This window comes from Anabrus simplex, chromosome 4, assembly GCF_040414725.1.
Source record: "Anabrus simplex isolate iqAnaSimp1 chromosome 4, ASM4041472v1, whole genome shotgun sequence".
In the NCBI taxonomy this organism is placed as follows: Eukaryota; Metazoa; Arthropoda; class Insecta; order Orthoptera; family Tettigoniidae; genus Anabrus; species Anabrus simplex.
Window position 1 is genome coordinate 184,051,513 of NC_090268.1, and position 16,693 is coordinate 184,068,205.

The following is a 16,693-nucleotide window of genomic DNA, read 5'->3' on the forward strand; positions in this document are numbered from 1 at the left end:
TGGCAATCGCGAACAGAGTGACACTAAGAACCGATCCCTGTGGGACTCCATTTTCTTGAACGTGGTATTGCGAATATGTCCTCCCTACTCGGACACGGAATAGACGGAGGGACAAAAAATTCGCAATAAATACCGGCAAGTTACCTCGGAATCTCCATTGATGCAGGACTGAAAGGATGCCATATCGCCAGGTGGTGTCGTAGGCCTTCTCCAAGTCAAAGAAGACAGCTACCAAGTGCTGTTTGCGGAGAAACGCATCCTGGATAGAGCTCTCCAGGCGTACCAAGTGGTCTGTGGTGGATCGAGCGGCTCGAAATCCACATTGGTACTCGGACAAGAGTCCTTGTTTCTCCAGACACCACACGAGTCTGCAATTTACCATCCTCTCAAATAGCTTACACAGGCAATTTGTAAGACAAATCGGTCTGTAACTTCCTGCATACTTAGGATCTTTGTCAGGCTTGAGGACAGGGATAACTATGCCCTCTCGCCACTGAGATGGAAAATCACCCTCTGTCCAGATTCGGTTGAACACACGAAGGAGATATAGGAGACTATCATCACTAAGGTGTTTCAACAACTGGTTGTGGATGTTGTCCGGTCCAGGAGACGTGTCCTTGCAAAGCGCTAGCGCGCTGCGGAGTTCCCACTCCGTAAAGGGCACGTTGTAGTCCTCTGAAGCTTGGGTGGCAAAACTAAGGTGATGCCGTTCTGCCTCTCGCTTCAGAGCGAGGAAATCAGGATGGTAATTCCCGGAGCCAGATACATCCGCGAAATGACTGGCTAGATGGTCAGCAATCAGGAGGGATTCAGTAACAATATTGCCTGCAATGGAAATTCCCGGTACAGAAGATGATCCATGGATACCCGAAATACGTCGAAGCTTAGTCTACACTTGAGATGATGGAGTATGTGACGTCATGGACGACACATATCTCTCCCATGAAGCCTTCTTACTTTGACGAATAAGAACTCGCGCCTTAGCGCGGAGTTTCTTGAATGTAATCAAGTTGGCCGCAGTAGGTTGTCGACGGTAATGTTTGTGAGCGCGACGGCGTTCTTTGATAGCTGCTGCTATTTCTTCGTTCCACCAAGGAACGAGCTTTCGGCGAGGAGTCCCCGAATAGAACGGAATGGACTCCGCAGCAGCAGCAAGAATAACTCGGGTGATATAAGTTATTTCCTCGGCGACGGTCTGCCTGATATCATCGTTAAAGGCAGCTAATGATGTGTACTTTGGCCAATCAGCATGTTTAAAAATCCATCGAGGGGGAGCCTCGACGGAGTTTTGGTTCATCAAAGTAAGAATGATGGGAAAATGGTCACTGTCACAGAGATCATCGTGTGTATGCCACCGAAACAGTGGAACCAACGTTCGGCTGCATAGACTTACGTCTATGCGAGAATATGTGCCGTAACGGACACTAAAGTGAGTTGGTTCCCCCGTGTTCAAAATACATAAATCCAGCTCGGTAACTAATGCTTCCAGCTCTCTCCCCCTGGGGCAAGGCGTCTCAGAGCCCCAGATAGGGTGATGGGCGTTGAAATCTCCCAACAAGAGGAAGGGAGGTGGAAGCTGACCTATAAGATCAGTGACATCAGTTAAGTTAAGATGATGATGATGATGCTTGTTGTTTTAAGGGGCCTAACATCGAAGGTCATCGGCCCCTAATGGAACGAAATGAATGACATGAGACATGAAGTTAAAATTTTAAAAAGTATCCACTGACTAGAGTTAAAAAAGAATGGTGATGAAGAAAAATGAGGGTGAGATTAAAACAGTCAGTGGATCTAATACGCAATGCCTTATGTTCTATTAAAATAAGAGAAAGGACAGGAAATTGAAGGAATAAGGCATTGCCCAGTAATACAGATATTAACACATAATTTACGTTAGACGTTCAAATAACACATTAAAATGCGCAACACAAAATAAAATGAAGTCAATGAAATAAAAGCGCAACTGACATAAACAACACTAGGACAAAGGACAACATCACACACGATAAAACAGACCGCTATCCCTCATAAAGCGGATGACGAGGTCTGCTGACTGCTCGTCATCGCGCAAGATAAGAGAGATAGTACTCGGAAGGTTAATACTACGGCGCAGATCGACCAGGTCCACGCACTCCGTAAGGATGTGTACCACGGTAAGATGGTCGCCGCAGGTACACACCGGAGGGGGTTCTCCTTTCAGTAGATGGGAGTGCGTCAAGATACCGTGGCCGATCCGAAGGCGACATAATACCACGGCTTCCCTCCGCGAAGCCCGCAGGGAAGTCCTCCATACCTTCGTTGTTCCTTTTATCGCTCTCAGCTTATTGGGAAGTGGGATGGCCTGCCACTCCATCTCCCAATGAGACATAACCAGATGTCTCAGCTGAGAGCGAATATCACTTGCTGGAACCTGGAAAGGCAACGGGGGCAGTGTAACTGCCTCCTTGGCAGCCTGATCTGCTAACTCGTTTCCCTCTATGCCCATGTGGCTGGGGAGCCACACAAACGTAATTCTGGTGCCGGCATCCGAACACCCGGCCAGCAGGTCTTGGATCCGCTGCACCAGAGGGTGTCGAGGGAAACAGGTATCAATAGACTGAAGCGAACTCAAGGAGTCAGTACACACAAGAAAGTGTCGGCGCTCATTGTCTAATGCGTACCGCAGAGCCTCACAGATAGCATAGAGCTCTGCCGTGTACACACTACAGGTATCCGGGAGAGCAAAAAGAAACCGATCATTGTCGACAACGAACGCACAGCCCACCTTCGTATCTGTCCGTGAACCATCCGTGTAAACGACGACTGAACCTGGATAGCGGCCAAGAACGGACAGGTAGATCCTCCGATAAATCGAAGGGTCCGTGTCTCCTTTCGGGCCAGTGTGCAAGTCCAGGATGATTTCAGGTCGTCGCACAACCCACGGAGGTACCCCACTTGGTTGTCTGACAAGGCAAGGAATCGAAGGTACGTCAAACAATTCATAACTGCTATCCAAGCGTATCCCAACCGGCCGCGTCGCACGTGGATGAGCAACGTACAACAAGCGGTTGCCATTGTTGAACACGCAGGGATAGCTCGGATGAAGTGGCATCTGTCGCAAATTTGCAGCATATGTAAGTAGTAGTTGCTGGCGCCTCAGGTGTAGAGGCAGCACACCAGACTCAGCGAGCAGGCTAGCGATGGGGCTAGTACGAAAAGCTCCCGTCGCCAACCTAACCCCGCTGTGGTGGATACTGTTCAGCTTCGCAAGAACGCTTGGTCTTGCGGAGCCATATGCTGCACTGCCGTAGTCTAACCGGGATAAAATGTGTGCCCGATAGAATCGCAGGAGCACCACGCGGTCAGCCCCCCAATTAGTGCTGCTAAGAAACTTCAAGAGGTTAAGCCTCTTGGTGCATTGCACTTTTAGCTCCCGCACGTGTGGCTCCCACGATAATTTACTGTCAAAAAGGAGCCCAAGAAATCGGTAGGTGTCAACAACTGGAAGAACGACATTTCCTAGATAAAGCTCAGGATGAGGGTGAAGAGTACGTTGACGACAAAAGTGGACAACGGAGGTCTTTGCGGCAGAAAACCGAAAGCCATGTTCTAAGGTCCACTTCTCCACCCTCCTAATAGCTTGCTGTAACTGTCGCTCTGCGACTGCCATACTGCACGAGCTATAGTGCAGAGCAAAATCATCCACATATAGGGACGGTATTACGGCTGGACCAGCAGCAGCGACAATACCGTTTATGGCAATCGCGAACAGAGTGACACTAAGAACCGATCCCTGTGGGACTCCGTTTTCTTGAACGTGGTATTGCGAATATGTCCTCCCTACTCGGACACGGAATAGACGGAGGGACAAAAAATTCGCAATAAATACCGGCAAGTTACCTCGGAATCTCCATTGATGCAGGACTGAAAGGATGCCATATCGCCAGGTGGTGTCGTAGGCCTTCTCCAAGTCAAAGAAGACAGCTACCAAGTGCTGTTTGCGGAGAAACGCATCCTGGATAGAGCTCTCCAGGCGTACCAAGTGGTCTGTACTGGATCGAGCGGCTCGAAATCCACATTGGTACTCGGACAAAAGTCCTTGTTTCTCCAGACACCACAAGAGTCTGCGATTTACCATCCTCTCAAATAGCTTACACAGGCAATTTGTAAGACAAATCGGTCTGTAACTTCCTGCATACTTAGGATCTTTGTCAGGCTTGAGGACAGGGATGACTATGCCCTCTCGCCACTGAGACGGAAAATCACCCTCTGTCCAGATTCGGTTGAACACACGAAGGAGATATAGTAAACTATCATCACTAAGGTGTTTCAACATCTGGTTATGGATGTTGTCCGGTCCAGGAGACGTGTCCTTGCAAAGCGCTAAGGCGCTGCGGAGTTCCCACTCCGTAAAGGGCACGTTGTAGTCCTCTGAATCATGGGTGGCAAAACTAAGGTGATGACGTTCTGCCTCACGCTTCAGAGGGAGGAAATCAGGATTGTAATTCCCGGAGCCAGAGACATCCGCGAAATGACTAGCGAGATGATTAGCAATCGCGAGGGGATCAGTGGCGACACTGCCTGCAATGGAAATTCCCGGTACAGCAGATGATCCTTGAATACCCGAAATTCGTCGAAGTTTCGTCCACACTTGAGATGATGGAGTATGTGACGTCATGGACGACACATATCTCTCCCATGAAGCCTTCTTACTTTGTCGAATAAGAACTCGCGCCTTAGCGCGGAGTTTCTTAAATGTTACCAAGTTGGCCACAGTAGGCTGTCGACGGTAACGTTTATGAGCGCGACGGCGTTCTTTGATGGCTGCTGCTATTTCATCGTTCCACCAAGGAACGAGTTTTCGGCGAGGAGCCCCCGAGAAAAACGGAATGGACTCCTCAGCAGCAGCAAGAATAACTTGGGTGACGTAAGTTATTTCCTCGCCGACGGTCCGCCTGACATCATCGTGAAAGACAGCTAGTGATGTGTACTTTGGCCAATCAGCATGTTTAAGAATCCATCGAGGGGGAGCCTCGACGGGTTTATGTTTCAACAAAGTAAGAATAATGGGAAAATGGTCACTGTCACAGAGATCATCGTGTGCATTCCACCGAAACAGTGGAACCAACGTTCGGCTGCATAGACTTACGTCTATGCGAGAGTATGTGCCGTAACGTACACTAAAGTGAGTTGGTTCCCCTGTGTTCAAAATACATAAATCCAGATCTGTTATAAGTGTTTCCAACTCTCTTCCTCGGGGACAAGGCGTCTCAGAACCCATATGGGGTGATGGGCGTTAAAATCGCCCAATAAGAGGAAGGGTGGTGGAAGCTGATCTATAAGATCAGCGACATCATTGATGTTCAGATGCTGGCCGGGTGGAAGATAAACATTACACACTGTTGCTATGACAGGCAGCGAGACGCGAACAGCTACAGCCTCTAGAGGGGTTCGTAATGGAACCTCTTCGCTGTAGCTATCAGAACGTACAAAAATGCCAACGCCTCCGGAAGCCCGGTGAGCATAGTATCGTTCTGTCGAGTATAGTTTGAAATGCCTCAAGACCGTATGATGACCAGGTCTGAAATTGGTCTCCTGAAGACAGACTATACTCGCTGCGTACTCACTAATAAGCTGACGTAACTCAGCAAGATGCCTGTCATAACCGTTACAATTCCACTGTAACAGTGCCATAGTGTGGACTATAAAAGGAGTGTTAGGTTATGAGCGAAAAAATGCTCGTAAGCCTAAACACTATCTAGTTCTACATCCGTAGATGTAGAGGACAGTGCGACATCCATTCCGTCATCGAAAGATGGCAGGGGTGTCGCCCAGAACTTCGACGCTTTTCGGGCGCGAGGGGGTCCCCTACGAGGAGAGCGCGCCGGTTTTGGAGCAGGAGTGCCTCCTGGCGCAGACTCATATCCCCCAGATGGGGGCCATGACTTCTCCTTCGCAGGGGAAGTCCGAGAGCGCTCAGGACGGGCGCTCTTCTTCCCCTTCTTTTTTTCGAGTTTAGACGGGCTGGGAGATGGTTTCCCAGCCCTGGTCGACGATGCCGCCTCCGCCGGCTGGGGCACGACTTTCGTCGACCTCCTAGGGGGGGAGACTTAGTCTTCCCCCCTTGCTGTGCCGGCTGGGAACTGCCAGCCGGCACAGACTTCTGGTTGGTCGAAGGTGGGGTGGTCCCCCCCTTCGAGCTTTGACTATTCGCGACGTTGCTGGGAGCAGCAACAGTCGCCTTGGGCGCAGCGGTCTGGACAGGTGTCTTGGTCGTAAATGACGAACCTGGAAGACTCTGAGCTATCAAGCTATAGTCGAGTGTACGGGCAGGTGTATTCATAGAATGAAACTTACGGCGCGCTTCCTGGTAGGAAAGACCATCCAGGGTCTTGATCTCCTGGATCTTCTTCTCACTCAGGTATGTCGGACAATTCCGATCCCGAGGAGAATGAAAACCGGAGCAGTTAGTGCACTTGTATGGAGTTGTGCACTCCTCCGCGCCGTGAGCTACTCGTCCACATGTACCACATACAGCCTGATTCGAACAGCGAGATACCATATGTCCGAATCGCTGGCATTGATAGCATCGCATAGGAGGCGGGATGTACGGCCTCACATCGCAACGATAAGTTGTTACCTTGACTTTCTCTGGTAACACTGACAACTTGAAAGAGACAATGAAGGCACCAGTGGCAACGTCTTCACCGTTGACCTTGCGCGTAATGCGCCGGACGTGTGTCACGCCACGGTTCTTCATGTCTTCCATCAACTCGTCGTCAGTGTTCAAAATAAGGTCGCGGTGAAAGATGACTCCGCGAACCAGGTTCAAGGACTTATGCTCCTCCACTTTGACGGGGATTTCGCCAAAGTGCTCGCACTTAAGCAACTGATCAGCTTGCAGTGCTGTACGAGTCTTTAGAAGCAAACTACCGTTGCGCATTTTCTTAAGTTCCTCCAGTTCGCCATAGACGCCTTCGATGTGTCTACTAAACAGGATCGACTTCACCAGCTTAAAATCGTGCCCATCGGTTCTGGTAGCGACCAGAAACCTAGGGAAGCTGGATCCCATTCCTTCACGCTGCGCATGTTCCCAGGGAGTTGAACCTCTCAGGGAAGCAAAAGTTAAAGACTTAGGTGGGCGACCACCTTGTGAGAGCCGACTTCGTTTGGAAGCCATGCCCGATAGCATCCTCCCCGAATGCCACCCACTCCGATCAGGGGTCTCTGTAGCCGAACCAAGCAGCCAAGGCAATACCCACCTGGTCGTAGCAGGTATTGCCCGGGGTCCGATGTTGAACGATGCCTAATACGAGATGACCGAGGCAATGAGCACTAGGACTCCCTTCCTCCGGTCACCCGCAATAGCATGTACCCCATAGCGTGTACAGAGCACTAACAATAGAAAAAATAAATAAAAATAATTAATAATAATATGTCCTTCTGGCATTCGGCTGTGCGGGGACCTGCGTTGTCAGGCGGATACCACTGCCCGGGTACATGATACTCCCACCCGCTGCGTCCTGGGTGGTTGCTGGCACGGGCTTTCGAGCGTAGTCGCACACATAGGAGCTCCATCGCCGGGCAGCACGCACATCAAATTTTGAATGGTCTACATCTGACCCTCGGAAAAATAATAAAAAATAAAGAGGGGACCATGGCCACATGACCCTTTAAGTCGCCTTCTACGACAGGCAGGGATTACCTATGGATGTATTCAGCCTCTCCCATCCACAGGAGGTCCATCACATTATTCCAAACCGCAATCCATGTCCACGCCAAGGTCGCCCCTTTTTGTCGCCTCTTACGACAGGCAGGGGATACCGCGGGTGTATTCTACATGTGCGTCCCCCACACGCAGGGGGTGGTTCTTAATGGAACCTCTTCGCTGTAGCTATCAGAACTTACAAAAATGCCAACGCCTCCGGAAGCCCGGTGAGCATAGTATCGTTCTGTCGAGTATAGTTTGAAATGCCTCAAGACCGTATGATGACCAGGTCTGAAATTGGTCTCCTGAAGACAGACTATACTCGCTGCGTACTCACTAATAAGCTGACGTAACTCAGCAAGATGCCTGTCATAACCGTTACAATTCCACTGTAACAGTGCCATAGTGTGGACTATAAAAGGAGTGTTAGGTTATGAGCGAAAAAATGCTCGTAAGCCTAAACACTATCTAGTTCTACATCCGTAGATGTAGAGGACAGTGCGACATCCATTCCGTCATCGAAAGATGGCAGGGGTGTCGCCCAGAACTTCGACGCTTTTCGGGCGCGAGGGGGTCCCCTACGAGGAGAGCGCGCCGGTTTTGGAGCAGGAGTGCCTCCTGGCGCAGACTCATATCCCCCAGATGGGGGGCATGACTTCTCCTTCGCAGGGGAAGTCCGAGAGCGCTCAGGACGGGCGCTCTTCTTCCCCTTCTTTTTTTCGAGTTTAGACGGGCTGGGAGATGGTTTCCCAGCCCTGGTCGACGATGCCGCCTCCGCCGGCCGGGGCACGACTTTCGTCGACCTCCTAGGGGGGGGAGACTTAGTCTTCCCCCCTTGCTGTGCCGGCTGGGAACTGCCAGCCGGCACAGACTTCTGCTTGGTCGTTGGTGGGGTGGTCCGCCCCTTCGAGCTTTGACTATTCGCGGCGTTGCTGGGAGCAGCAACAGTCGCCTTGGGCGCAGCGGTCTGGACAGGTGTCTTGGTCGTAAATGACGAACCTGGAAGACTCTGAGCTATCAAGCTATAGTCGAGTGTACGGGCAGGTGTATTCATAGAATGAAACTTACGGCGCGCTTCCTGGTAGGAAAGACCATCCAGGGTCTTGATCTCCTGGATCTTCTTCTCACTCAGGTATGTCGGACAATTCCGATCCCGAGGAGAATGAAAACCGGAGCAGTTAGTGCACTTGTATGGAGTTGTGCACTCTTCCGCGCCGTGAGCTACTCGTCCACATGTACCACATACAGCCTGATTCGAACAGCGAGATACCATATGTCCGAATCGCTGGCATTGATAGCATCGCATAGGAGGCGGGATGTACGGCCTCACATCGCAACGATAAGTTGTTACCTTGACTTTCTCTGGTAACACTGACAACTTGAAAGAGACAATGAAGGCACCAGTGGCAACGTCTTCACCGTTGACCTTGCGCGTAATGCGCCGGACGTGTGTCACGCCACGGTTCTTCATGTCTTCCATCAACTCGTCGTCAGTGTTCAAAATAAGGTCGCGGGGTAAGATGACTCCGCGAACCAGGTTCAAGGACTTATGCTCCTCCACTTTGACGGGGATTTCGCCAAAGTGCTCGCACTTAAGCAACTGATCAGCTTGCAGTGCTGTACGAGTCTTTAGAAGCAAACTACCGTTGCGCATTTTCTTAAGTTCCTCCAGTTCGCCATAGACGCCTTCGATGTGTCTACTAAACAGGATCGACTTCACCAGCTTAAAATCCTGCCCATCGGTTCTGGTAGCGACCAGAAACCTAGGGAAGCTGGATCCCATTCCTTCACGCTGCGCATGTTCCCAGGGAGTTGAACCTCTCAGGGAAGCAAAAGTTAAAGACTTAGGTGGGCGACCACCTTGTGAGAGCCGACTTCGTTTGGAAGCCATGCCCGATAGCATCCACCCCGAATGCCACCCACTCCGATCAGGGGTCTCTGTAGCCGAACCAAGCAGCCAAGGCAATACCCACCTGGTCGTAGCAGGTATTGCCCGGGGTCCGATGTTGAACGATGCCTAATACGGGATGACTGAGGCAATGAGCACTAGGACTCCCTTCCTCCGGTCACCCGCAATAGCATGTACCCCATAGCGTGTACAGAGCACTAACAATAGAAAAAATAAATAAAAATAATTAATAATAATATGTCCTTCTGGCATTCGGCTGTGCGGGGACCTGCGTTGTCAGGCGGATACCACTGCCCGAGTAAGTGATACTCCCACCCGCCGCGTCCTGGGTGGTTGCTGGCACGGGCTTTCGAGCGTAGTCGCACACATAGGAGCTCCATCGCCGGGCAGCACGCACATCAAATTTTGAATGGTCTACATCTGACCCTCGGAAAAATAATAAAAAATAAAGAGGGGACCATGGCCACATGACCCTTTAAGTCGCCTTCTACGACAGGCAGGGATTACCTATGGATGTATTCAGCCTCTCCCATCCACAGGAGGTCCATCACATTATTCCAAACCGCAATCCATGTCCACGCCAAGGTCGCCCCTTTTTGTCGCCTCTTACGACAGGCAGGGGATACCGCGGGTGTATTCTACATGTGCGTCCCACACCCGCAGGGGGTAGTGTGTTTGGTCCGCGAGAGGTATTTTATTTCCCTCAAGTCCGCCGGCAAGCCGGTTAGGACCCCCCTATCCGCCACCTGGGACGCGCCACGTGGGAGTATCACCTCTCCCCCTACTACGCCACCGTAGTAGGTTCGTGGAGTTAAGTTAAGAGCGTGACCTGGTGGAAAATAAACATTGCACACTGTTGTTATGACAGGCAGCGGAACGCGAACAGCTACAGCCTCGAGGGGAGTTCTTAATGGAACCTCTTCGCTGTAGGTATCAGAACGTACAAAAATCCCAACACCACCGGACGCCCGGTGAGCATAGTACCGTTCTGTCGAGTATAGTCTGAAATTTCTCAAGACCGTATGATGACCAGGTCTGAAGTTGGTCTCTTGAATACAGACTATACTCGCTGCGTACTCACTAATGAGCTGACGTAACTCAGCAAGATGCCTGTCATAACCGTTAAAATTCCACTGTGACAGTGCCATAGTGTGGACTATAAAAGGAGTGTTAGGTTATGAGCGAAAAATGCTCGTTAGCCTAAACACTATCTAATTCTACATCCGTAGATGTAGAGGACAGTGCGACATCCATCCCGTCATCAAAAGATGGCAGGGGTGCCGGCCAGAACTTCGACACTTTTCGGGCGCGAGGGGGTCCCCTACGAGGAGAGCGCGCAGGTTTGGGAGCAGGAGTGCCTCCCGGCGCAGACTCATACCCCCCAGATGGGGGGCATGACTTCTCCTTCGCAGGGGAAGTCCGAGAGCGCTCAGAACGGGCGCTCTTCTTCCCCTTCTTTTTTTCAGGTTTAGACGGGCTGGGAGATGGTTTCCCAGCCCTGGTCGACGATGCCGCCTCCGCCGGCTGGGGCACGACTTTCGTCGACCTCCTAGGGGGGGAGACTTGGTCTTCTGGTTGGTCGAAGGTGGGGTGGTCCCCACCTTCGAGCTTTGACTATTTGCGACGTTGCTGGGAGCAGCAACAGTCGCCTTGGGCGCAGCGGTCTGGACAGGTGTCTTGGTCGTAAATGACGAACCTGGAAGACTCTGAGCTATCAAGCTATAGTCGAGTGTACGGGCAGGTGTATTCGTAGAATGAAACTTACGGCGCGCTTCCTGGTAGGAAAGGCCATCCAGGGTCTTGATCTCCTGGATCTTCTTCTCACTCAGGTATGTCGGACAATTCCGATCCCGAGGAGAATGAAAACCGGAGCAGTTAGTGCACTTGTATGGAGGTGTGCACTCCTCCGCGCCGTGAGCTACTCGCCCACATGTACCACATACAGCCTGATTCGAACAGCGAGATACCATATGTCCGAATCGCTGGCATTGATAGCATCGCATAGGAGGCGGGATGTACGGCCTCACATCGCAACGATAAGTTGTTACCTTGACTTTCTCTGGTAACACTGACAACTTGAAAGAGACAATGAAGGCACCAATGGCAACGTCTTCACCGTTGACCTTGCGCGTAATGCGCCGGACGTGTGTCACGCCACGGTTCTTCATGTCTTCCATCAACTCGTCGTCAGTGTTCAAAATAAGGTCGCGGTGAAAGATGACTCCGCGAACCAGGTTCAAGGACTTATGCTCCTCCACTTTGACGGGGATTTCGCCAAAGTGCTCGCACTTAAGCAACTGATCAGCTTGCAGTGCTGTACGAGTCTTTAGAAGCAAACTACCGTTGCGCATTTTCTTAAGTTCCTCCAGTTCGCCATAGACGCCTTCGATGTGCCGACTAAAAAGGATCGACTTCACCAGCTTAAAATCGTGCCCATCGGTTCTGGTAGCGACCAGAAACCTAGGGAAGCTGGATCCCATTCCTTCACGCTGCGCATGTTCCCAGGGAGTTGAACCTCTCAGGGAAGCAAAAGTTGAAGACTTAGGTGGGGGACCACCTTAAGAGAGCAGACTTCGTTTGGAAGCCATGCCCGATAGCATCCTCCCCGAATGCCACCCACTCCGATCAGGGGTCTCTGTAGCCGAACCAAGCAGCCAAGGCAATACCCACCTGGTCATAGCAGGTACTGCCCGGGGTCCGATGTTCAACGATGCCTAATACGGCATGACTGAGGCAATGAGCACTAAGACTCCCTTCCTCCAGTCACCCGCAATAGCATGTACCCCATAGCGTTTACAGAGCACTAAATATAGAGAAAAAAATAAAAATAATTAATAATAATATGTCCTTCTGTCATTCGGCTTTGCGGGGACCTGTGTTGTCAGGCGGATACCACTGCCAAGGTACATGGCGCTCCCACCACGCAATGGTCCTGGGTGGACAGTTGCGGGCTTTTGGGCGTAATCGCACACGTAAGAGGCCCATCTCCGGGCAGCACGCACATCAAAATTTAGAATGGTCTACATCTGACCCTCGGAAAAATAATAATAAAATAAAGAGGGGACCATGGCCACATGACCCTTTAAGTCGCCTTCTACGACAGGCAGGGATTACCTATGGATGTATTCAGCCTCTCCCAACCACAGGAGGTCCAACACATTATACCAAACCGCAATCCATGTCCGCGCCTAGGTCGCCCCTTTTTGTCGCCTCTTACGACAGGCAGGGGATACCGCGGGTGAATTCTGCATGTGCGTCCCCCACCCGCAGGGGCTAATGGCTAATTTAGTTTTTGAAAATGTTTTGTTGATGTATCCACTGGTTCCTTCTCCAATATCAATCAACCTATCAGAATATTGTAAATATTTTCACTAGCCAATGAAAATCGGGGATGTGTACAGGAATCCAGCCTATCAGTAAAGAGTTCTGAAATGTTCCCCTCAAAAATACTATAACAGCCGGGCACTTTAGGGCCGTGTGCCGTATGTTTTAGGCAAATTCCCCCGCCTCTTTCGGGCTAAGTCTTGCCTACTTGGTAGCGCCCTTTAAGATTTACGTTTAGCCTCATATCTGCTATGTTTGGCTTTTACGGTTTAATATTTCTTATTTATAGGTTTAGTATGTACCTCTATTTATAACTTTCTTCGGACTTGTTTTAAATGTTCGATATTCTCCCTTCCCCCTTCCGCCGCGCAATTACCTTGTGAAGGTTGATGATGATGATGCTTGTTGTTTTAAGGGGCCTAACATCGAAGGTCATCGGCCCCTAATGGTACGAAATGAAAGAACAAAAATTACAAAGGCATCCACTGATCAAAATCAAAATCAAAAATGTCATGAAGAATGAATGGATGGACAGGAACCCAACAAAACACAAAACAAACAAACAAAAACAAAAACCAGTGGAGCGGATTCAAAGAGAACGAAAATAACATTATTACCGACCAAGGAACCAGTCATAAAGCACAATGATGCTTGGTGTCTAAAGGGGGTGCAAAATCCACGTCTAAGGCCCCACAGAATGGTACATGTCGCGAGTAAAATAGAACCATGGTATGTGTCACGTTGGGGTATTAATCAGAAGTAGCGAGGACTCACGGTGTTCCACAAAAGATGGTACTACTCACAAGTATTGTACTTCGTACAGGTAACGCAGACCTATGGTGTTTCGCACACAATGGCGCCACCCACAGCCAACGCAAACCGATGAGTTTCCTCACCTAGGGTACTAGTCACGGGTGCCGGTCCCAAGGGCCCCGTGGTGTTCCGCACATAGTGAGTACTGATGATGATGATGATGCTTGTTGTTTTAAGGGGCCTAACATCGAAGGTCATCGGCCCCTAATGGTACGAAATGAAAGAACAAAAATTACAAAGGCATCCACTGACCAAAATAAAAATAAAAAATGTCATGAAGAATGAATGGATGGACAGGAACCCAACAAAACACAAAACAAACAAACAAAAACAAAAACCAGTGGATCGGATTCAACAGAGAACGAAAATAACATTATTACCGACCAAGGAACCACTCATAAAGCACAATGATGCTTGGTGTCTAAAGAGGGTGCAAAATCCACGTCTAAGGCCCCACAGAATGGTACATGTCGCGAGTAAAATAGAACCATGGTATGTGTCACTTTGGGGTATTAATCAGAAGTAGCGAGGACTCACGGTGTTCCACAAAAGATGGTACTACTCACAAGTATTGTACTTCGTACAGGTAACGCAGACCTATGGTGTTTCGCACACAATGGCGCCACCCACAGCCAACGCAAACCGATGAGTTTCCTCACCTAGGGTACTAGTCACGGGTGCCGGTCCCAAGGGCCCCGTGGTGTTCCGCACATAGTGAGTACTAATCACAGGCAACGCAGACCCACGATGTCGCTCATATAGGGGTACAACTCACAGGCTACGCCCAGACCCGCGGTGTTGCCCACATGGGTACAACGCACGGGTACTGGAATCCACCAGGCCAGGCTTTTTACTGCAACGAATCACAAACATCCTTCGTACCATGTTGGTGATACTACTCGCAAGTACATGCAACCCATGGTGTTCCCCGCATGATGGTACGAATCAAGAGTCGTTTCATGGTTCTAATTCATTCATCCCTTGGTCGCCCCTTTTAGTCGCCTCGCACGACAGGCAGGGGATACCGTGGGTGTATTATTCGTCAGCCTCCCCCACCCACAGGGTGTGTGTGTTTGGTCCGCGAGAGGTATTTTATTTCCCTCAAGTCCGCCGGCAAGCCGGTTAGGACCCCCCTATCCGCCACCTGGGACGCGCCACGTGGGAGTATCACCTCTCCCCCTGCTACGCCTGCGTAGCAGGTTCGTGGCTTGTGAAGGTTACCATGGCAACATGCCTTCCCCTCTTATCTAGCCAATTGGGCTGGCCTTCCCCCTCCCTCCCGGCGGCCGCTCGCTTTGCTGTGTCGAGCTGCGGGCCGCTCGGGTTTCGAACCCTTGACTGTCCATGGTGTTGGAGGTAAGAAGTTCACTAAATAAAGTTTGGAGTTTCAGCGGGGGTAACGAAGGGAGGATATCGTTTTACGATTTGTGAAACCCTTGTTAACATGAGATGTTTGTACTACAGTGCCCTTTAAGTAAATGAACACGTCCTGGCACTTCGGAATTTGCTGCCACCTTTGTGGTTAGTTGAGTTAAAATGTTGGAGTGTGTCTTGTTTGTTCCTTGTTAAATTGGCCTTGAGCCGAGTTTTTTATTAACTCTCCTCCCTTTCTTGAGTCGCAGTCTAGCGACCTTGGGTTGATGTTGATGCTTAACTACTTACCTTATGCCTCGCCTTAAGCAAATCGGGAGTAAAGCCTGGTTAGAGGCAGCTTCCATATGGTAATACCTCACTGTATTTAGGGGTTATTGTAACCCTACATGAATGATTCGTACTGTGGTGTTCAGAATTATGGAAATTTGTGAACCCTTAGAGAAAATAACCAAAAGTGTGAGTCTATACGTGTCGGAGGGGCGTTGGAGAGTTAAAACTCACTTTCATATTTGTTGTTGTTGTTGTTGTTGCTATTTGCTTTACGTCGCACCGACACAGACATGTCTTATGGCGACGATGGGATAGGAATGGCCTAGGAATGGGAAGGAAGCGGCCGTGGCCTTAATTAAAGAACAGCCTGGTGTGAAAATGGGAAACCACGGAAAACCATCTTCAGGGCTGCCGACAGTGGGGCTCGAACCCACTATCTCCCGATTACTGGATACTGGCCGCACTTAAGCGACTACAGCTATCGAGCTCGGTCTTTCATATTTTTATTGTAATTGTAATTTTTATATTATACTTTTGGGCATGAGGCCTGGCCTTTATGAACTTGTTCAACAGCCTGAGGCTGACTTAAACTTTAAAACATGTATCTTTTACATTAATTGTACATGTTAACATATCGAGGGAAATGTTTTTTAAGAAACTAAACACATTCTCAGTAGCCTTCTCATAGTAAGGCGGTGAATATTTTTTAAATGCAGTATTTTTAATGTGTACAATCACATGACTGCTCGTGCATGGTGACCAATGTTCTTCGCAATATATCGTAGTTTAATGCATTTTTACCGTAGTTTAATATCATTTCAATGTGTGTAACTATAAATTGTTAAGCGAAGAAATGTCTTACCAGTACGAGTGAACCGAAACATTTTGTGTGTTCTGAGTGCGGTAAAAGATATGACTACAATAAGAATTTAAAACAATTTAAAACAACACGTTTCCAAAGCACATCCCGAAAAGTTGAATGCTATCGCGCCTGTACTAAAAAGTAAACATTCGTACGCCTATCAGTATGAAATTTGCAACAAGAATTTCAATTATTAGTACCATCTCGTACTTCCGCATGGTTTTGTTACAGTTTATATGTTATTTGTTTAAGTGATTATGTTATCTCATGTTTATACAATTTTGATTCACCCTTCATGACCATTTTGAAACTGACATTGTACTTCACGTCTTCATGTTCTGATGATGATGATGATGATGATGCTTGTTGTTTAAAGGGGCCTAACATCGAAGGTCATCGGCCCCTAATGGAACGAGATGGACGAAATGACATATGATAGTTAAAATTTAAAACG